At 41.7% G+C, this 24,761-nt stretch overlaps 1 protein-coding gene across 1 annotated transcript in view; it reads right to left on the bottom strand.

Moving 5' to 3' along the window:
* The window catches only part of LOC117322726 (mucin-2-like), a 46,047-nt gene that overhangs the window by 20,167 nt on the left and 1,119 nt on the right, over positions 1-24,761 (bottom strand). The gene's annotated exons all lie outside the window — the stretch shown is intronic.

A 24,761-nucleotide genomic window follows, 5' to 3' on the forward strand; every position in this document is an offset into this window, starting at 1 on the left:
CACATACCACATAAAAAATACAATGAAGACTTTGGTCTCTTCCCGAGACAGACATAGAATCTACTAAACTGAGATCGTTTTGAGGTATATCGTCATCTAAATGCAGGATGGGCCAAGGGGATGGAGGTGGGCGACGTAAGATCCATTTTTTTCCAGTCAATAATCCTTTGTTTTTGTTAGATAACATTTTCTCGGTGAATTATTCTGCGAAGCCCCATCACCTCCAGCTTCCAGATGACCCTTCCGCGAAATGTTTGTTAACAAACTCTTATCCATTAAAAACATAGTCCATAATTTTTCACAACAAAAAATATATAACTTTGCACTGACCTGCATAAAATTAATTGAAATGATATTTTAATTGTTATTTACCTATTATTTACCTATTATTATAATGTCTTAGTCCTTGGTATTCAGTGAGATTTTTGTTTATTTTGTTTAACGTCCTTTTAACAGCAATATTCATATAGGACGTGTCAGGTGTAGGAGGTGGAGGAAAACCCGAGGTACCCGGAGAAAAACTACCGGACTCATTTTTGGAGGGTTAAGTGTCGGGATACCTTAATCACCGCGGCCCCGTATTCAGTGAGAACAATTACCCCTGTTGAATACTACAATCATTGTATAGTAATGGGGTTTTATATCGCAGTATCTTATAAACTAAGTGAGCATTTACTTCCAATCGCTGAATAGTTTAATTGTCATTTTATAATAAAAAAAACTACCATAGCCTTTTGATTTCGGTCGATACATTATTGTACATGGTTTTGTTAACCAGAGAGAAGACAATCTAGGACTTTCTCGTCAGTTTATATTTTCTCCGGATAACAAAACTGTGTATCAACCTTATCGAAAGGCTATGACTGTATGAAATATAAAATAAAATCACCAAACCCGATAATTAACATTGCTATGTCTATCTATACTATGTAGGATCTTAAACTACAGTATTATGTAAACACATGTTTTGAAAACAGTCATATCATGGTATACAATGTATCGTGAATTCTCAGACAAACAAAACTATCTGGCTAACAAGTCAGAATCAATCCAGGTTACGTAATGGGGTTGTTCACACCTAGGGGAAATCAACGGAAATTAGGTTGAAGCAGGTTGTAGTTTTTTCTTTTTATTAATCTTCCTGTTATTCTATCGCTTAGTTTCAACTATTGCAGGGGGGGAAAAAATAGAAAATCTTTAAACACATCTTTGCAATATTTTACACAATAAACCCACAAACCGGATGCAGGAAGCTCCAACATTAAGGAAATGTGGGCTGTTCGGTACTGCTCAAAAGCTGAATATCGACAAACCGGATGTTATCCTCTGATTGTTATTACTGGACAGAAACGCTCGGGGAATGTTATTCTCAGTGGCTAGTAACCAACCACAATACAGCATAGGTTTGAGTAAACCAACCACAATACAGCATAGGTTTGAGTAAACCAACCACAATACAGCATAGGTTTGAGTAAACCAACCACAATACAGCATAGGTTTGAGTAAACCAACCACAATACAGCATAGGTTTGAGTAAACCAACCACAATACAACATAGGTTTGAGTAAACCAACCACAATACAACATAGGTTTGAGTAAACCAACCACAATACAGCATAGGTTTGAGTAAACCAACCACAATACAGCATAGGTTTGAGTAAACCAACCACAATACAACATAGGTTTGAGTAAACCAACCACAATACAACATAGGTTTGAGTAAACCAACCACAATACAACATAGGTTTGAGTAAACCAACCACAATACAGCATAGGTTTGAGTAAACCAACCACAATACAACATAGGTTTGAGTAAACCAACCACAATACAGCATAGGTTTGAGTAAACCAACCACAATACAGCATAGGTTTGAGTAAACCAACCACAATACAACATAGGTTTGAGTAAACCAACCACAATACAACATAGGTTTGAGTAAACCAACCACAATACAACATAGGTTTGAGTAAACCAACCACAATACAGCATAGGTTTGAGTAAACCAACCACAATACAACATAGGTTTGAGTAAACCAACCACAATACAACATAGGTTTGAGTAAACCAACCACAATACAACATAGGTTTGAGTAAACCAACCACAATACAACATAGGTTTGAGTAAACCAACCACAATACAGCATAGGTTTGAGTAAACCAACCACAATACAACATAGGTTTGAGTAAACCAACCACAATACAACATAGGTTTGAGTAAACCAACCACAATACAGCATAGGTTTGAGTAAACCAACCACAATACAGCATAGGTTTGAGTAAACCAACCACAATACAACATAGGTTTGAGTAAACCAACCACAATACAACATAGGTTTGAGTAAACCAACCACAATACAACATAGGTTTGAGTAAACCAACCACAATACAGCATAGGTTTGAGTAAACCAACCACAATACAACATAGGTTTGAGTAAACCAACCACAATACATCATAGGTTTGAGTAAACCAACCACAATACAGCATAGGTTTGAGTAAACCAACCACAATACAACATAGGTTTGAGTAAACCAACCACAATACAACATAGGTTTGAGTAAACCAACCACAATACAACATAGGTTTGAGTAAACCAACCACAATACAGCATAGGTTTGAGTAAACCAACCACAATACAGCATAGGTTTGAGTAAACCAACCACAATACAGCATAGGTTTGAGTAAACCAACCACAATACAGCATAGGTTTGAGTAAACCAACCACAATACAGCATAGGTTTGAGTAAGAACGTGTGAAAAATAACTTCCACAGTCTACAGAGATAAGTCAAAGGAGGATAGCATAGCTGATATCACAAAAAATCGAGAGTTGTAATTTTTAACATCGAGACGTGTAACAATTTAACCAAGGTCACTACGGGACGTGTAGTTACATTTTTATATACATCAAACAATTCAATTTTTGTTAAAGTTTAACTTTTTAAAAATGAAACTACAAAACTAGGTCTGTTTCATTTAGCAATGAATTAGACCAGATTAACATTGTCTGAACTTATGAAAACCTGCTTAATATCATACCATCTAACCTAAGACTTCGGCGTATCTTTCTAAAATAGAGCATTTTCAGGAATTAATGTTAACAAGATGCGCCTGTTGTAACTACTTAAAGCTAACAATGGTGTCGACGACCAGGTAACAGTTAGTTATCAATGGCAGACTTGTGTGGGCTCCGGTTAAAACAGGCGTGTTGAATTAAAATACAAGTATTGAGATTGCCTACAGACATATTCAACATATTCAATTTGTCTCCGGACTAACTCAATTCATCATCCCATGAAATCGACATTAACAAGTTTCAATACTTAATACAGTCACTACGCGTGGTAAACAATTAAAATACAGTCACTGATATAAAGTTGACTCACAAGAAAAGGCTGGAAATTTATCAATATTGCAGCTAACATGTATTTACAAAAGTTTTGTCACGCACATTTCCTCCCGTGGTCCAATATGAATCAGTCACCAAGCCTCCAAGCTATGATTGACTGTTAGTCAAGACTTCAATGGGAGTCCGAGAAACGTAAAAATCAAACATTTTGTTTGTTTAGAAGTGGAGTTTATTATTTATTTATTTCATTGAAAATTAAAGTGTGTGCGTGTCAAGTGATTCGATGGTCCCACTGGGGACTACTATTGTTTGTCTGCCAGTATAACTTCCGTATTTTGGAGATTCTCTCTCTTAAAAACACCTGCTCATTTACATATTGCATGTCTAAGGTCAACGACCACGTACACAGGTTCAGGAGGGGTGGTGGGGGTAGGGGTGTTGGGTATTGTCTTAATAGCACCCCGGGTCTTCCTGTCCCTGCATGCTACAAATTAGAGCGAGAGATGATTTGTGATCCCTTGTGACCGTCGATATAACAAAAACAAGGATGGGAAACTGATCACTATCGTTAAACTGTCGGGTCGCTATGACCATCGTGATAGACACCAGCAGGAGTCTGATCTAACCGGGGGCCCATAATGAGCATTTCCAATTACAGTTTAAACAATCGTGGTCGAATGTATTTGGTATCTGTAAATTATTAAGATATGTATTACAGATTAATTTTAATGTAATCTCTGTATTTGCATTGCTAACCCATCACATTACGATCGCGAACATCAGTGATGTCAGTGATTGTTTGTATACAAATACTGTAAAAGTAATTAATTGTAACATGAAATGACACGTGTACTTATAATGTGGGACATTCCTATTGTGTTTAGGGACTGTTTTTAGGAATGTGTATATGGCCTGCCGCGTTGGGACCAATCAGTCTGAGCAGCCGACAACCCTCGATCTCCGTGGACATGACCTGGTACTTTAATACGTAACAAGTCCACGTTTTATGTTTTACCGTTGTTCCTAATCTTATTCAGTAGTAAGGACTTGTCATTGTTTTCTTTTTTATGGGGCCGCGATAGCTCGGTCGGTTAGAGCGCCGGCAATGTTACCTCAGGTGAAGATCCGAGGTGCGTGGTTTGACACTCCCTGCCGATGTCCGGGTGTCCTCGGGAAGCTGAGAAACGGAGTGGTCCTTTCTGTTGTTATTGTGTCATTTTTTATCCAAATTGCTCTGAATGGCATGCCACGGCCTCGTATGTTGTTTGGTGAAGTAATCACCAACTACTACAAAGATACACCGCCTCGAAATGACCATGACTGTTCACTGGGCGATAGACATTGTGGTAGGGTCGATCTGACAACAGACTAAACATTGGTATCAATAGGCATTACATTATCTAGGTAAGGGACAATCTAACAAAGGCTGAACATTGGTATCAATAGGCATTACATTATCTGGGTTAGGGACAACATGACAACAGACTGAACATTGGTATCAATAGGCATTACATTATCTGGGTTAGGGACAACGTGACAACAGACTAAACATTGGTATCAATAGGCATTACATTATCTAGGTAAGGGACAATCTAACAAAGGCTGAACATTGGTATCAATAGGCATTACATTATCTGGGTTAGGGACAACATGACAACAGACTGAACATTGGTATCAATAGGCATTACATTATGAAGGTAAGGGACGATGTGACAACGGGATGATATACACTAGCTGTAATTAGGAGAGTAGGGACGAAGTGACAACGGGATGATATACACTAGCCGTAATTAGGAGAGACGGGACGACCTGACAACGGGATGATATACACTAGCCGTAATTAGGAGAGACGGGACGACCTGACAACGGGATGATATACACTAGCCGTAATTAGGAGAGAAGGGACGACTTGACAACGAGATGATATACACTAACCGTAATTAGGAGAGACGGGACGACCTGACAACGAGATGATATACACTAACCGTAATTAGGAGAGACGGGACGACCTGACAACGGGATGATATACACTAGCCGTAATTAGGAGAATAGGGACGACCTGACAACGGGATGATATACACTAGCCGTAATTAGGAGAGACGGGACGACGTGACAACGGGATGATATGCACTAGCCGTAATTAGGAGAGAAGGGACGACGTGACAATGGGATGATATGCACTAGCCGTAATTAGGAGAATAGGGACGACCTGACAACGGGATGATATACACTAGCCGTAATTAGGAGAGACGGGACGACGTGACAATGGGATGATATGCACTAGCCGTAATTAGGAGAATAGGGACGACCTGACAACGGGATGATATACACTAGCCGTAATTAGGAGAGACGGGACGACGTGACAACGGGATGATATGCACTAGCCGTAATTAGGAGAGACGGGACGACGTGACAACGGGATGATATACACTAGCCGTAATTAGGAGAGACGGGACGGCATGGCAATGGGATGATATACACTAGCCGTAATTAGGAGAGACGGGACGACGTGACAATGGGATGATATACACTAGCCGTAATTAGGAGAGACGGGACGACGTGACAACGGGATGATATACACTAGCCGTAATTAGGAGAGTAGGGACGACCTTAGAATGAGATGATATACTCTAGCCGTAATTAGGAGAGACGGGACGACCTGACAACGGGATGATATACACTAGCCGTAATTAGGAGAGTAGGGACGAAGTGACAACGGGATGATATACACTAGCCGTAATTAGGAGAGACGGGACGACCTGACATCGGGATGATATACACTAGCCGTAATTAGGAGAGTAGGGACGGCATGCCAATGGGATGATATACACTAGCCGTAATTAGGAGAGTAGGGACGGCATGCCAATGGGATCATATACACTTGGCGTAATTAGGAGAGACGGAACGACCTGACAACGGGATGATATACACTAACCGTAATTAGGAGAGACGGGACGACCTGACAACGAGATGATATACACTAGCCGTAATTAGGAGAGACGGGACGACCTGACAACGGGATGATATACACTAGCCGTAATTAGGAGAGACGGGACGACGTGACAACGGGATGATATGCACTAGCCGTAATTAGGAGAGACGGGACGACGTGACAACGGGATGATATACACTAGCCGTAATTAGGAGAGACGGGACGGCATGGCAATGGGATGATATACACTAGCCGTAATTAGGAGAGACGGGACGATGTGACAATGGGATGATATACACTAGCCGTAATTAGGAGAGACGGGACGACGTGACAACGGGATGATATACACTAGCCGTAATTAGGAGAGTAGGGACGACCTTAGAATGAGATGATATACACTAGCCGTAATTAGGAGAGACGGGACGACCTGACAACGGGATGATATACACTAGCCGTAATTAGGAGAGTAGGGACGAAGTGACAACGGGATGATATACACTAGCCGTAATTAGGAGAGACGGGACGACCTGACATCGGGATGATATACACTAGCCGTAATTAGGAGAGTAGGGACGGCATGCCAATGGGATGATATACACTAGCCGTAATTAGGAGAGTAGGGACGGCATGCCAATGGGATCATATACACTTGGCTTAATTAGGAGAGACGGAACGACCTGACAACGGGATGATATACACTAGCCGTAATTAGGAGAGACGGGACGACGTGACAACGGGATGATATACACTAGCCGTAATTAGGAGAGTAGGGACGACCTGACAACGGGATGATATGCACTAGCCGTAATTAGGAGAGACGGGACGACTTGACAGCGGGATGATATACACTAGCCGTAAATAGGAGAGTAGGGACGGCATGCCAATGGGATGATATACACTAGCCGTAATTAGGAGAGTAGGGACGACCTTAGAATGAGATGATATACACTAGCCGTAATTAGGAGAGTAGGGACGACCTGACAATGGGATGATATACACTAGCCGTAATTAGGAGAGACGGGACGACGTGACAACGGGATGATATACACTAGCCGTAATTAGGAGAGTAGGGACGACCTGACAATGGGATGATATACACTAGCCGTAATTAGGAGAGACGGGACGACTTGACAGCGGGATGATATACACTAGCCGTAAATAGGAGAGTAGGGACGGCATGCCAATGGGATGATATACACTAGCCGTAATTAGGAGAGTAGGGACGACCTTAGAATGAGATGATATACACTAGCCGTAATTAGGAGAGACGGGACGACCTGACAACGGGATGATATACACTAGCCGTAATTAGGAGAGCACGGACGACGTTACAACGGGATGATACAAGCCGTAATTAGGAGACGGGACGACCTAAAATGTTGCTGAGCGAATGTGCCAATGGCCTGCGATCATGTATCGAGAGTTTGGAGTTTGTGGTCGATACAATATCCCTACTTTGTTACGAAAATAAAAACTAAACGTGCCATGTTTTTAGTTCATTGATTGTTAACGAGACTGCAAACTGCAATCGTCATTAGCTGGCTATGTGTGCTCAAGAGGATAACGCGAGATAAACTTTAAACAAGTTTTCCTTTGCGAACTCTCTCACCCGCATCTCACTAAATAGCTTGTAATGTTCTGTACTTCCGTTTACAACTCGTGTTGACAATTACATTGATGCCGAAGCGCATTTCCTCGTCATGTCTCTTCCTTTAGCAGCTCGCTCGGGAGACAAATTGTACTTTTTATGATTCATCTCAAATCCTTAATCAAATGGATTCTTTTTTATCTTTCTCATCTTCCAGCTTTCCTACATCTCCAACATTTACATCTTCAACATTTCGGAGTTGTTCGGAATCAAGTCTTTGAATGTGAAGCTTATGTTTATGTTTTAATGGTTCCCGACTATTTTCTTTCCTCTACCAATCTTTCCTGTTTTAGTCATTTAGGTATGGGCCCCGACTGTTTCCGTTCCCCTACCAATCTTTCCAGTATTAGTCATTTCGGTGTGGTTCTCGACTATTACCCTTCCTCTACCAATCTTTCCTGTATTAGTCATTTAGGTATGGTTCTCGACTGTCTCCCTTCCTCTACCAATCTTTCCAGTTTTACCCATTTAGGTATGGTTCTCGACTATTTCCCTTCCTCTAACAATCTTTCCTGTTTTAGTCATTTAGATATGGTTCCGACTGTCTCCCTTCCTCTACCAATCTTTCCAGATTTAGTCATTTAGGTATGGTTCTCGACTGTCTCCCTTCCTCTACCAATTTTTCCTGTATTAGTCATTTAGGTATGGTTCTCGACTGTCTCCCTTCCTCTACCAATCTTTCCTGTTTTAGTCATTTAGGTATGGTTCTCGACTGTCTCCCTTCCTCTACCAATCTTTCCTGTTTTAGTCATTTAGGTATGGTTCTCGACTGTCTCCCTTCCTCTACCAATCTTTCCTGTATTAGTCATTTAGGTGTGGTTCTCGACTGTTTCCCTTCCTCTACCAATCTTTCCAGATTTAGTCATTTAGGTATGGTTCTCGACTGTCTCCCTTCCTCTACCAATTTTTCCTGTATTAGTCATTTAGGTATGGTTCTCGACTGTCTCCCTTCCTCTACCAATCTTTCCTGTTTTAGTCATTTAGGTATGGTTCTCGACTGTCTCCCTTCCTCTACCAATCTTTCCTGTTTTAGTCATTTAGGTATGGTTCTCGACTGTCTCCCTTCCTCTACCAATCTTTCCTGTATTAGTCATTTAGGTATGGTTCCGACTGTTTCCCTTCCTCTACCAATCTTTCCTGTTTTACCCATTTAGGTATGGTTCCGACTGTTTCCCTTCCTCTAACAATCTTTCCTGTATTAGTCATTTAGGTATGGTTCTCGACTGTCTCCCTTCCTCTACCAATCTTTCCTGTATTAGTCATTTAGGTATGGTTCTCGACTATTACCCTTCCTCTACCAATCTTTCCTGTTTTACCCATTTAGGTATGGTTCTCGACTGTCTCCCTTCCTCTACCAATCTTTCCTGTATTAGACATTTAGGTATGGTTCTCGACTATTTCCCTTCCTCTACCAATCTTTCCAGATTTACCCATTTCGGTATGGTTCTCGACTATTACCCTTCCTCTACCAATCTTTCCAGATTTACCCATTTCGGTATGGTTCTCGACTATTACCCTTCCTCTACCAATCTTTCCTGTATTAGACATTTCGGTATGGTTCTCGACTGTCTCCCTTCCTCTACCAATCTTTCCTGTATTAGTCATTTAGGTATGGTTCTCGACTATTACCCTTCCTCTACCAATCTTTCCTGTATTAGTCATTTAGGTATGGTTCTCGACTGTCTCCCTTCCTCTGCCAAGTCATTTAGGTATGGTTCCGACTGTCTCCCTTCCTCTAACAATCTTTCCTGTTTTAGTCATTTAGGTATGGTTCTCGACTATTACCCTTCCTCTACCAATCTTTCCTGTTTTAGTCATTTAGGTGTGGTTCTCGACTGTCTCCCTTCCTCTACCAATCTTTCCTGTATTAGTCATTTAGGTATGGTTCTCGACTGTCTCCCTTCCTCTACCAATCTTTCCTGTTTTAGTCATTTAGGTGTGGTTCTCGACTGTCTCCCTTCCTCTACCAATCTTTCCTGTATTAGTCATTTAGATATGTTTCTCGACTGTTTACCTTCCTCTACCAATCTTTCCAGTTTTACCCATTTAGGTATGGTTCTCGACTATTTCCCTTCCTCTAACAATCTTTCCTGTTTTAGTCATTTCGGTATGGTTCCGACTGTTTCCCTTCCTCTACCAATCTTTCCAGATTTACCCATTTAGGTATGGTTCTCGACTATTTCCCTTCCTCTAACAATCTTTCCTGTTTTAGTCATTTAGGTATGGTTCCGACTGTTTCCCTTCCTCTACCAATCTTTCCAGATTTACCCATTTAGGTATGGTTCCGACTGTGTCCCTTCCTCTACCAATCTTTCCTGTATTAGTCATTTAGATATGGTTCCGACTGTTTACCTTCCTCTACCAATCTTTCCAGTTTTACCCATTTAGGTATGGTTCTCGACTATTTCCCTTCCTCTAACAATCTTTCCTGTTTTAGTCATTTAGATATGGTTCCGACTGTTTACCTTCCTCTAACAATCTTTCCTGTTTTAGTCATTTCGGTCTGGTTCCGACTATTTCCCTTCCTCTACCAATCTTTCCTGTTTTAGTCATTTAGGTATGGTTCCGACTGTTTCCCTTCCTCTACCAATCTTTCCAGATTTAGTCATTTAGGTATGGTTCTCGACTGTCTCCCTTCCTCTACCAATCTTTCCTGTATTAGTCATTTCGGTATGGTTACCGACTGTGTCCCTTCCTCTACCAATCTTTCCTGTATTAGTCATTTAGGTATGGTTCCCGACTGTCTCCCTTCCTCTACCAATCTTTCCAGATTTACCCATTTAGGTATGGTTCCGACTGTGTCCCTTCCTCTACCAATCTTTCCTGTATTAGTCATTTAGGTATGGTTCTCGACTGTCTCCCTTCCTCTACCAATCTTTCCTGTATTAGTCATTTAGGTATGGTTCTCGACTATTACCCTTCCTCTACCAATCTTTCCTGTATTAGACATTTAGGTATGGTTCTCGACTATTACCCTTCCTCTACCAATCTTTCCTGTTTTAGTCATTTAGGTATGGTTCTCGACTGTCTCCCTTCCTCTACCAATCTTTCCTGTATTAGTCATTTAGGTATGGTTCCGACTGTGTCCCTTCCTCTACCAATCTTTCCTGTATTAGTCATTTAGGTATGGTTCTCGACTGTCTCCCTTCCTCTACCAATCTTTCCTGTATTAGTCATTTAGGTATGGTTCTCGACTATTACCCTTCCTCTACCAATCTTTCCTGTATTAGACATTTAGGTATGGTTCTCGACTATTACCCTTCCTCTACCAATCTTTCCTGTTTTATCCATTAGGTATGGTTCCCGACTATTACCCTTCCTCTACCAATCTTTCCTGTTTTAGTCATTTAGGTATGGTTCTCGACTGTCTCCCTTCCTCTACCAATCTTTCCTGTTTTAGTCATTTAGATATGGTTCTCGACTGTCTCCCTTCCTCTACCAATCTTTCCTGTTTTAGTCATTTAGATATGGTTCTCGACTGTCTCCCTTCCTCTAACAATCTTTCCTGTTTTAGTCATTTAGATATGGTTCCGACTGTTTCCCTTCCTCTACCAATCTTTCCTGTATTAGACATTTAGGTATGGTTCTCGACTGTCTCCCTTTCTCTACCAATCTTTCCAGATTTACCCATTTCGGTATGGTTCCGACTGTTTACCTTCCTCTACCAATCTTTCCTGTATTAGACATTTAGGTATGGTTCTCGACTGTCTCCCTTCCTCTACCAATCTTTCCTGTATTAGTCATTTAGGTATGGTTCTCGACTATTTCCCTTCCTCTAACAATCTTTCCTGTATTAGTCATTTAGGTATGGTTCCGACTGTTTCCCTTCCTCTACCAATCTTTCCAGATTTAGTCATTTAGGTATGGTTCTCGACTATTACCCTTCCTCTACCAATCTTTCCTGTTTTAGTCATTTAGGTATGGTTCTCGACTATTTCCCTTCCTCTAACAATCTTTCCTGTTTTAGTCATTTAGATATGGTTCCGACTGTTTCCCTTCCTCTACCAATCTTTCCTGTTTTAGTCATTTAGGTATGGTTCTCGACTATTTCCCTTCCTCTAACAATCTTTCCTGTTTTAGTCATTTAGGTATGGTTCCGACTGTTTCCCTTCCTCTACCAATCTTTCCTGTTTTAGTCATTTAGATATGGTTCTCGACTATTACCCTTCCTCTACCAATCTTTCCTGTTTTAGTCATTTAGGTATGGTTCTCGACTATTTCCCTTCCTCTACCAATCTTTCCAGTTTTACCCATTTAGGTATGGTTCTCGTCTATTTCCCTTCCTCTAACAATCTTTCCTGTATTAGTCATTTAGGTATGGTTCCGACTGTTTCCCTTCCTCTACCAATCTTTCCAGATTTAGTCATTTAGGTATGGTTCTCGACTGTCTCCCTTCCTCTACCAATCTTTCCAGTTTTACCCATTTAGGTATGGTTCTCGACTATTTCCCTTCCTCTATCAATCTTTCCTGTATTAGTCATTTAGATATGGTTCTCGACTGTCTCCCTTCCTCTACCAATCTTTCCTGTATTAGACATTGAGGTATGGTTCTCGACTGTTTTCCTTCCTCTACCAATCTTTCCTGTATTAGTCATTTAGGTATGGTTCTCGACTATTTCCCTTCCTCTACCAATCTTTCCTGTTTTAGTCATTTAGGTATGGTTCTCGACTATTTCCCTTCCTCTACCAATCTTTCCTGTATTAGTCATTTAGGTATGGTTCTCGACTGTTTCCCTTCCTCTACCAATCTTTCCTGTTTTAGTCATTTAGGTATGGTTCTCAACTGTCTCCCTTCCTCTACCAATCTTTCCTGTTTTAGTCATTTAGGTATGGTTCTCGACTGTCTCCCTTCCTCTACCAATCTTTCCTGTATTAGTCATTTAGGTATGGTTCCGACTATTTCCCTTCCTCTACCAATCTTTCCTGTTTTAGTCATTTAGGTATGGTTCTCGACTATTACCCTTCCTCTACCAATCTTTCCTGTATTAGTCATTTAGGTATGGTTCTCGACTGTCTCCCTTCCTCTACCAATCTTTCCTGTTTTATCCATTAGGTATGGTTCCCGACTATTACCCTTCCTCTACCAATCTTTCCTGTATTAGTCATTTCGGTATGGTTCTCGACTATTACCCTTCCTCTACCAATCTTTCCTGTTTTAGTCATTTAGGTATGGTTCTCGACTGTCTCCCTTCCTCTACCAATCTTTCCTGTATTAGTCATTTAGGTATGGTTCCGACTATTTCCCTTCCTCTACCAATCTTTCCTGTTTTAGTCATTTAGGTATGGTTCTCGACTATTACCCTTCCTCTACCAATCTTTCCTGTATTAGTCATTTAGGTATGGTTCTCGACTGTCTCCCTTCCTCTACCAATCTTTCCTGTTTTATCCATTAGGTATGGTTCCCGACTATTACCCTTCCTCTACCAATCTTTCCTGTATTAGTCATTTCGGTATGGTTCTCGACTATTACCCTTCCTCTACCAATCTTTCCTGTTTTACCCATTTAGGTATGGTTCTCGACTGTCTCCCTTCCTCTACCAATCTTTCCTGTTTTATCCATTAGGTATGGTTCCCGACTATTACCCTTCCTCTACCAATCTTTCCTGTTTTAGTCATTTAGGTGTGGTTCTCGACTGTCTCCCTTCCTCTACCAATCTTTCCTGTATTAGTCATTTAGATATGGTTCCGACTGTTTCCCTTCCTCTACCAATCTTTCCTGTATTAGTCATTTAGATATGGTTCTCGACTGTTTCCCTTCCTCTACCAATCTTTCCTGTATTAGTCATTTAGGTATGGTTCTCGACTGTCTCCCTTCCTCTACCAATTTTTCCTGTATTAGTCATTTAGGCATGGTTCTCAACTGTCTCCCTTCCTCTACCAATCTTTCCTGTATTAGTCATTTAGGTATGGTTCCGACTGTCTCCCTTCCTCTACCAATCTTTCCTGTATTAGTCATTTAGGTATGGTTCCGACTGTCTCCCTTCCTCTACCAATCTTTCCTGTATTAGTCATTTAGATATGGTTCCGACTGTTTCCCTTCCTCTACCAATCTTTCCTGTATTAGACATTTAGGTATGGTTCTCGACTGTCTCCCTTCCTCTTCCAATCTTTCCTGTATTAGACATTTAGGTATGGTTCTCGACTGTCCCCCTTCCTCTACCAATCTTTCCTGTATTAGACATTTAGGTATGGTTCTCGACTGTCTCCCTTCCTCTTCCAATCTTTCCTGTATTAGACATTTAGGTATGGATCTCGACTGTCCCCCTTCCTCTTCCAATCTTTCCTGTATTAGACATTTAGGTATGGTTCTCGACTATTACCCTTCCTCTACCAATCTTTCCTGTATTAGACATTTAGGTATGGTTCTCGACTATTACCCTTCCTCTACCAATCTTTCCTGTATTAGACATTTAGGTATGGATCTCGACTATTACCCTTCCTCTTCCAATCTTTCCTGTATTAGACATTTAGGTATGGTTCTCGACTATTACCCTTCCTCTACCAATCTTTCCTGTATTAGACATTTAGGTATGGTTCTCGACTATTACCCTTCCTCTACCAATCTTTCCTGTATTAGTCATTTAGGTATGGTTCCCGACTGTCTCCCTTCCTCTACCAATCTTTCCTGTTTTAGTCATTTAGGTATGGCTCTCGACTGTCTCCCTTCCTCTACCAATCTTTCCTGTATTAGTCATTTAGGTATGGTTCCCGACTGTCTCCCTTCCTCTACCAATCTTTCCTGTTTTACCCATTTAGGTATGGTTCTCAACTGTCTCCCTTCCTCTACCAATCTTTCCTGTTTTACCCATTTAGGTATGGTTCCCGACTGTTTTCCTTGCCCTGCCAATCTTTCCTGTTTTACAGATCCAGGTATGGTTGTCATTTTGTTTCCCTTGCTCTATCGATTTTTTTCTGTTTTGGCTGTTTTATGTATGTCTGTTGTATATAACTGATGAAATGCCTTTGCCTAGCTATTCCATATTTTTGTTTGTTTTGCTGATTTTTTTTATATTTGTTTTACCGCTGCTATCGACTACGAACTAAAACAGTCAGCGTATATGTCTTGACAGACTTAACGTTGTTGATATATCATACTGTGGTAGGCTAAAGTTTGGTATGTAGATTCGGCAGTGGATAAGGTGAGTATAGTGTCGGATGTTTGATTGTGAATCCTACGAGTTCAGCAAACAGTAAATGGGGCTTGGAAGGGATTACGAATGATTTCGTTCATCATATTTGTGAGAATTCCTGACGATTTGGTAATGTGATTTTATGTGGAGTGATAAATCATATTGTTTATCTGCATGACTGCATTTAGCCTCAAATAAGTGGAGAATTGGATACTGCATACCCATACGGGTGCAAATAAAATAATGAGATCAAATGTCTCATGACGTAATTGAGAGATGACGTAAATCGATACTGCCATTTTGATTGGCTAATATGTAAATAGGCTCGGCGACATTCCTTTCAAAAATGGCGTTTTTGGATTTTTGCGCATAATACAAAAATCTATTTCTTAGTGTAACTGATTTTTAGTCTAACATAAAAGGGCCAGTAATCGAAACGGAAAACAATTCTACATAATGTTGGTTACATTGAATGTTCAAAAACATGGTAGTACATCTATCAAGCAGTCGCTCAAGGTTTCGACATCACGGTAGTTTTAAAAACTAAACCTGTTATTTGAAATACTGCATACACCTGTAAGTAGACATTGAATATAAAATAAAACGCCTTTGAATTATTTACAAATCCTTTATCCACGCTGAACATCTCAAAAACGTATCAATTGTGAACAAAAAAGAATCCCGAACCTGAAATCAAACACACGATTCCTTGATCGAATAAACCAATCAGCGCTTACTTGGTGAGGACCCTGACCAAGATGGCCGCCTTGACCTGTCTTAATCACTGAATCACTGGAAGACATCGATATAAGTCTTATTTGACTTCTTTGATGTATCTTGACGTTTTCCCACAGCTAATGATCTTTCGAGTATTCATGGGGGCAGTCTAATAGAGAGAAAAGGTACTAAGACAGTTAATCTAGTCTAGGGAACTCTGGTGACATCATGACCAAGGTTATGAAGAATTGGTCACGTTGAAAGCTCGGGCTCAGAATTTCCATTTCTCCTAGTGGTTGAATGTACGCATGGAGAGCGAGAGACCGCTAGCTTTTCCTTACTCCTTCCCATAACAGAATATAAGTACGTGTAGGGGACTCGACACACGGGACTCGTTCACAGCACATTGGTAACACTAAGAGCATACAGGAGGAGGCCATCAACTCCGGGAATAGACAGGCCGGCAAGAACACGTGTGTCAGCAATGGAACACATGAAAATGATGGACAATGGAATTGAACACAATGATGACACATTTTCAGCACACACCAGGGCGGGGACATAAAGAGAAATGAAGTGATGTCGTATGGTACTCCCTGTTACATGGTGATGTCACCAATGGGACATTCCACTCGTTGTCACGGTTTTCATTATCAATTATCCATTGTTTGGAAGACAGAGACAATGTGAGCTAAGTGGTACCATGACTATAAAATTCTAGTTAACTAAGATAATGATTTGGTGACGAGATCACTCTCTATATTTCATTCCATTTTTATGATTGTTTGTCGAGAAATGTTTTCTGGAAATGGCAGTATATTGTTCTTGTTTCGTTTACGGAGCATTCTTTTTAAGTTAAAAGCCTAGCAGATCCCATAAATAAGGTAGAGATTGTGGAATTACTGCGGTATCAGGGAAGCGGGTTCAGTAATTCGAATGTTACATGTCATGCTATTAATATATTCTGGTTTGGAATGATGGTGAAAATTGATTTCTTCTCACCAGGTAAACACGTGCGGCCTCACACTGAAAATTTAACAGCACCCACTTTAAACTTCTGTCACATAGTTTAGGTTAAATTGAACCATCCTACACCTGTCAGACTACCCAGGTTCTACATCTCGCACTAAGTAATGTCACGTCATTTTTGTTTAATGCAAACACAGCACGTGTACTAGGCATCCCAGGGTCAGCAACCAACGCATGTCACGTGGTCTTGGCGTAATTCTAACACCTCAATCAATATCCTGATTATTTGCCCCTACATTCGCCAGTAATAAAAGACATAAAATATAAGTCATAAGTAACATAGTTTGACCCCAGAAGTTTGCCCTGGAACTGATCCTAAGACCTTATATAGCATGCTCTGTATAATAAACAATAGTTTCATGGGTAATTGGAGAATAGCCTAAATCAGATGTAGGGGAAAACCTGCGATACCCTGTGTGACATGATCTATTGTCAGTCTGGGACCCGGATACCCTGTGTGACATGATATATTGTCAGTCTGGGACCCAGATACCTTGTGTGACATGATCTACTGTCAGTCTGGGACCCGGATACCCTGTGTGACATGATATATTGTCAGTCTGGGGCCCGGATACCTTGTGTGACAAGATCTATTGTCAGTCTGGGACCCGGATACCTTGTGTGACATGATATATTGTCAGTCTGGGGCCCGGATACCCTGTGTGACATGATCTATTGTCAGTCTGGGACCCGGATACCTTGTGTGACATGATCTACTGTCAGTCTGGGGCCCGGATACCCTGTGTGACATGATATATTGTCAGTCTGGGGCCCGGATACCTTGTGTGACATGATCTATTGTCAGTCTGGGACCCGGATACCTTGTGTGACATGATATATTGTCAGTCTGGGGCCCGGATACCCTGTGTGACATGATCTATTGTCAGTCTGGGACCCGGATACCTTGTGTGACATGATCTACTGTCAGTCTGGGGCCCGGATACCTTGTGTGACATGATCTATTGTCAGTCTGGGACCCGGATACCCTGTGTGACATGATCTATTGTCAGTCTGGGGCCCGGATACCCTGTGTGACATGATCTATTGTCAGTCTGGGACCCGGATACCTTGTGTGACATGATCTATTGTCAGTCTGGGGCCCGGATACCTTGTGTGACATGATCTACTGTCAGTCTGGGGCCCGGATACCTTGTGTGACATGATCTATTGTCAGTCTGGGACCCGGATACCTTGTGTGACATGATCTATTGTCAGTCTGGGGCCCGGATACCCTGTGTGACATGATCTATTGTCAGTCTGGGACCCGGATACCTTGTGTGACATGATCTATTGTCAGTCTGGGGCCCGGATACCCTGTGTGACATGATCTACTGTCAGTCTGGGACCCGGATACCTTGTGTGACATGATTTACTGTCAGTCTGGGACCCGGATACCTTGTGTGACATGATCTATTGTCAGTCTGGGGCCCGGATACCCTGTGTGACATGATCTATTGTCAGTCTGGGGCCCGGATACCTTGTGTGACATGATCTACTGTCAGTCTGGGACCCGGATACCTTGTGTGACATGATCTATTGTCAGTCTGGGGCCCGGATACCTTGTGTGACATGATCTACTGTCAGTCTGGGGCCCGGATACCTTGTGTGACATGATCTATTGTCAGTCTGGGACCCCGGATACCTTGTGTGACATGATATATTGTCAGTCTGGGGCCCGGATACCCTGTGTGACATGATATATTGTCAGTCTGGGACCCGGATACCTTGTGTGACATGATCTATTGTCAGTCTGGGACCCGGATACCCTGTGTGACATGATCTACTGTCAGTCTGGGACCCGGATACCCTGTGTGACATGATATATTGTCAGTCTGGGGCCCGGATACCCTGTGTGACATGATATATTGTCAGTCTGGGGCCCGGATACCTTGTGTAACATGATCTATTGTCAGTCTGGGACCCGGATACCTTGTGTGACATGATCTACTGTCAGTCTGGGACCCGGATACCCTGTGTGACATGATCTATTGTCAGTCTGGGGCCCGGATACCCTGTGTGACATGATCTACTGTCAGTCTGGGGCCCGATACCTTGTGTGACATGATCTATTGTCAGTCTGGGGCCCGGATACCTTGTGTGACATGATCTATTGTCAGTCTGGGACCCCGGATACCCTGTGTGACATGATTTACTGTCAGTCTGGGACCCCGGATAACTTGTGTGACATGATCTATTGTCAGTCTGGGACCCGGATACCTTGTGTGACATGATCTATTGTCAGTCTGGGGCCCGGATACCCTGTGTGACATGATCTATTGTCAGTCTGGGACCCAGATACCTTGTGTGACATGATCTATTGTCAGTCTGGGGCCCGGATACCTTGTGTGACATGATCTATTGTCAGTCTGGGACCCCGGATACCTTGTGTGACATGATCTATTGTCAGTCTGGGACCCGGATACCTTGTGTGACATGATCTACTGTCAGTCTGGGACCCGGATACCCTGTGTGACATGATCTATTGTCAGTCTGGGACCCGGATACCTTGTGTGACATGATCTATTGTCAGTCTGGGACCCGGATACCTTGTGTGACATGATCTACTGTCAGTCTGGGACCCGGATACCCTGTGTGACATGATCTATTGTCAGTCTGGGACCCGGATACCTTGTGTGACATGATCTATTGTCAGTCTGGGACCCGGATACCTTGTGTGACATGATCTACTGTCAGTCTGGGGCCCGGATACCTTGTGTGACATGATCTATTGTAAGTCTGGGGCCCGGATACCTTGTGTGACATGATCTATTGTCAGTCTGGGACCCCGGATACCTTGTGTGACATGATCTATTGTCAGTCTGGGGCCCGGATACCTTGTGTGACATGATCTATTGTAAGTCTGGGGCCCGGATACCTTGTGTGACATGATCTATTGTCAGTCTGGGACCCCGGATACCTTGTGTGACATGATCTATTGTCAGTCTGGGACCCGGATACCTTGTGTGACATGATCTATTGTCAGTCTGGGACCCCGGATACCTTGTGTGACATGATCTATTGTCAGTCTGGGGCCCGGATACCTTGTGTGACATGATCTATTGTCAGTCTGGGGCCCGGATACCCTGTGTGACATGATCTACTGTCAGTCTGGGGCCCGGATACCTTGTGTGACATGATCTATTGTAATTCTGGGGCCCGGATACCTTGTGTGACATGATCTATTGTCAGTCTGGGACCCCGGATACCTTGTGTGACATGATCTATTGTCAGTCTGGGACCCGGATACCTTGTGTGACATGATCTATTGTCAGTCTGGGACCCCGGATACCTTGTGTGACATGATCTATTGTCAGTCTGGGGCCCGGATACCTTGTGTGACATGATCTACTGTCAGTCTGGGGCCCGGATACCTTGTGTGACATGATCTACTGTCAGTCTGGGGCCCGGATACCTTGTGTGACATGCTCTATTGTCAGTCTGGGGCCCGGATACCTTGTGTAACATGATCTACTGTCAGTCTGGGACCCCGGATACCCTGTGTGACATGATCTATTGTCAGTCTGGGACCCGGATACCCTGTGTGACATGATCTATTGTCAGTCTGGGACCCCGGATACCTTGTGTAACATGATATATTGTCAGTCTGGGACCCCGGATACCTTGTGTGACATGATCTACTGTCAGTCTGGGGCCCGGATACCCTGTGTGACATGATCTACTGTCAGTCTGGGGCCCGATAACTTGTGTGACATGATCTAATGTCAGTCTGGGACCCGGATACCCTGTGTGACATGATCTATTGTCAGTCTGGGACCCCGGATACCCTGTGTGACATGATCTACTGTCAGTCTGGGGCCCGATACCCTGTGTGACATGATCTATTGTCAGTCTGGGGCCCGATAACTTGTGTGAGACAATGTTTTAGATTTTATTAGACCTTATGTAATTTTCTAGACGGGTGCGCACTGGACAGGAAACAGGCTCTCCGTCCGATGACGCCAACAATCCATCTCGCAATAACACCGTCACGGGCACCAGCTAATACATTTAGGCAAAATACGGCCAGATTAGCTGATGGAATATCTGCTTTTAACCAAGAAATATTGTCAGCTTTAATCCAGATGTATGGCTTTGACAATGCAGAATGAATCTGCAACGACTAATTGATTGACTTTAGGGTAATTGATAAGCATCCGTGTCAGTTATGGGGATGCTGCCAGCATGCATGTGCACAGCTTTCGGATGCTAATAATCGTAATTGCAATTATACATTTCTAGTTAAAATTCAACAGGAGTAAAATGTGATTTAAAGCAGGTCGGGTGATGCTGAAAATAGGGCATGTGGAAAAGGGAAGGCCTGGTATCTCGGTGTGAATGGAGGGTGTAAAGAACGGCGGAGACATTTAACAGGAGTATGTTGGTGACGGACATAGATGGAATTAGAGGTAGCTGATATTAAGTACATCTGTACCGGTGTATTGATGCGTTCGATTGATTTATTTTTAACTTCATTTTTTTGTATGGAACTATACTTGAAATGCGTGTGGTTAATTTGATATATTTTCAAGAAGGTGTACATTTTGTATATCATACAAGTTGTGCTAATTTTAATGAAAACAAGGGTAGCTTGGATTACATTGGTGTACAAATCTTGGCGGTGTACACTTGACATCGGGCAGATATCCTGTTAATATCTTATATACGGTTTTCATATGTATTTTTCATTTGATGAATTGATAATAATAGCAAGTCACTGCAATAGATAATTATTGGGTTTCAGGATATTTGATGGTTTCCCGTTGAATCTAACATGTATTTCACCTGTATGACAGAACGTCGCAACTTTTACCGGTATATTCTGCTATGCGAGTGGAATACAATAAAATATACACTGTATGTTATATTCAACCGGAAACCATTCCATATTTTTTTATTTCAGTTTTTAAAGCCAGATTAAAGAGAAATCTTTGACAACGTATTTTGTCAAATGAATATTTCATCAAAAACTGCAACGTATAATGGAAAAGTGCACACAAAATAATCACTTATTCTACATTCGCTTTGTTCGTATCTAAATAGAAAAATTGGCGGATTTCAGTGCGGTAAATAGAAAGTGCCGTTCTGATTGGTCAAAAACAAAAGTTAGTGCTGCTCTAAGCAGTGATAAAATATTATTATATATTCTATATATTATTATTATATTTATTACATATATGAATGTGTTGTATACGTTTTCTGATTGGTCGATTCTTAACATTTTCATTTTGCTCAAATAGTATATAACCATAAATGAACGCTACGGTACCAAATATAGTAACAAGAAACATCCTCACTTCCATTCCATGACGTCAAAAGTAGTAAATTAACCAATCAGTGCACTTCTAGAACGGCGGTGCTTAAAACATTTGCTGATATCAGACAATACAATATAACAATCCCAACAATAAACGAAAAACATTTATTTCATTTTAGAAGCGAGGGGTTCCAAAACATAGTCAAGCGACGGACTTCTCAGCGAAATAATTTCATTGTTTTGTAAACAATGTAATACAGGGAAAAGGAAGCTTAGTGCCATTCTGTCAGCCGCTGATTTATATAGAATGTTGTCTTAATCTGAGGCCGAGGCTAACAACGGTAGGAACGGTTCACATTACAAATGATTGTTACTGTTTTCGTTGCGGCGATTAATCGGTCCTTCACCATCCATTCTGACATCAATTTGGGTATTATTCACGGTCCGGAATTCAATACCTTAAAAAGGCTTTTCAATCTGCGACATTTTAGAGTCTTAAAAAAGAGTGTTTTACAGCTATACTTCCATCTGAAAACCTGTTTTTCATAAATTGCATATTCATTAAGGCCAGTTGAGTTTAAAACAATATTAGAATGTAAATGATTTTTTGATTAATCATTGAGTCTTTATTTTATCGTAATTCTCAGCATTTTCACTTCCTACTATCGATCATTCACGTTCTTTCTATCTGGTCGGACTGATCATTATAAAAGGTGAAAATGTCATATAAGAAAACAGTTATTAATCTGTTTTCCGCTGAATACGATGGTTAATCAACCCTCGCAGTAACATTTCCTTGCCGTTCATATATATTTACATTCTATATAAAACACAGTAACAAAACTGACGAATGAAGACAAGTTTATGACTCGTTACCTGACCGGGCCTCGAAGTTTATGATTCGTTCCCAGACCAGGCCTCGAAGTTTATGACTCGTTCCGTGACCGGGCCTCGAAGTTTATGACTCGTTCCCTGACCGGGCCTCGAAATCACGACCTACGACACCTTATCGCCTAGCAAGAAATGTCCACAGCTTATACCAATGTGCCACATCCACATTCTTTTTATATAAACTATATGCATACATGTCCAATCTTGTGTAGTAAGACTATCTATTTGGAGAGGTAAACCGTTGGATTTCGAATGTGTCAAAGAGTCTCTGTTTGGACGAGGCAAAGGGAGGTGGTACGATTTATTCATAAAGGTTACTTTATAGACAATGTGAGTGATGGGAAGCGTTTTGTATTTGATATCAAGCCTTGCAGAAATGAGTCCCTGGAGAGAGCTCCTGGAGTGGTCGGGTTTCTTTACGTTGACGTGTAGAGAAACTCTGTTAGGCCTATAGGCTGATGGTAAACAGATACCAGTTCGCCACCAATCCGATCGTTGTCTGATGTGGTCAGGGGCTACTTCAATATCACAATTTTTTATAACTACTTTGGACGTCAATGATAAATTAATTGTCATCTCGTCTCCACGCTCCATGTTTAACCCTATTACTTGAGCTCGTCTGGTTTGGAATTGGCGACGAAATCTCGCCGGCCAAAGATCTGTTTCTACGTTGATCCGTTTTAAATTTGATAAGGTACATCGCCATCGGAACGATAGAATGCACTTGATAGAGAAATAATAGGCCTATCATCAACTTAACGTTATCCTGTGCCACACGCCACGCCGCCGCACGTGCTTCTCCGGCCAGGTGTGGTCACTGTTATGCCATTGTTGCGTCACTGTGTCACACAGCTGGGCTATTTCTAAAAGACTTGCATTTGGTGTGCATGTCGGAGATTCGATTACGACGCAATTTAACGGCGGCATATTTCATTACATCGTCGCTGCCTTGGTCTCCAATCACATCCCATAGTTTGAACATCATGTCAATAATACAGGCTGTATGTGGTACAACCTGATGTCCAGATACCCGGTATCGGTCGGTATCACGATTTGTCTGCCACATCTATCTCTATTTTATCTCACGCATCATGAAGACATGGGGCTACAGTTCGACATATAACAAATGATCTGCCTGGCTCACGTTTGACCACGGGCGCTTGCATAGAAAATGTGATTTTCAAAATAAAAAAAAAATGATATGACAGTGGTATGTGTAATCTGTAAATCGCATTTTCTATGCAAGCGCCTGTGCGTTTGACCGCCGATTCTTGATGGCTAACAATCTAGTCAGTTACCTGTAATCAGTTTTGTTCCTCAAAGCTCAGTCCCTCGGTTCTCACTTGTTGCTGGTATTCACCTATAATATTATTTCCTCCGTTCATTCGAAAATAGTCTCTTTGGTGATTTATTGTAGGCATATCCCCTCCGCCGAGGACGCATTGCAAATCCAAAACGACACCTATTCTTTGACAACGTGGTGCATTCAATTTCACCCAAGCAAATCCAAACCCCCATCATACATATTGGGCACACACCTGAAGGACTCAGAAACCTGAATCAGCTGATTTTTCTCCTAAACTGAGTCCCTGACGAAAGTGTCTTTCTGATGTTTGTGGCTATTTTTAGTAATTATAATAAGGAATGGGTACTTCTTACATACGAGAATGATGACTTATGTCTTAAGACTTGAAAAACAAAAATATACACCCCTACTGAAAATAGATAATGTATGTCTACAGGTGAAAAAAGGCGGGAATCCCCACGGTGGGAGTTCCCCCGTCTACTGTCAATGCCAGGCGTACTGTCTTTC

The sequence above is a fragment of the Pecten maximus genome, chromosome 3 (genome assembly GCF_902652985.1).
Source record: "Pecten maximus chromosome 3, xPecMax1.1, whole genome shotgun sequence".
Lineage (NCBI taxonomy): Eukaryota > Metazoa > Mollusca > Bivalvia > Pectinida > Pectinidae > Pecten > Pecten maximus.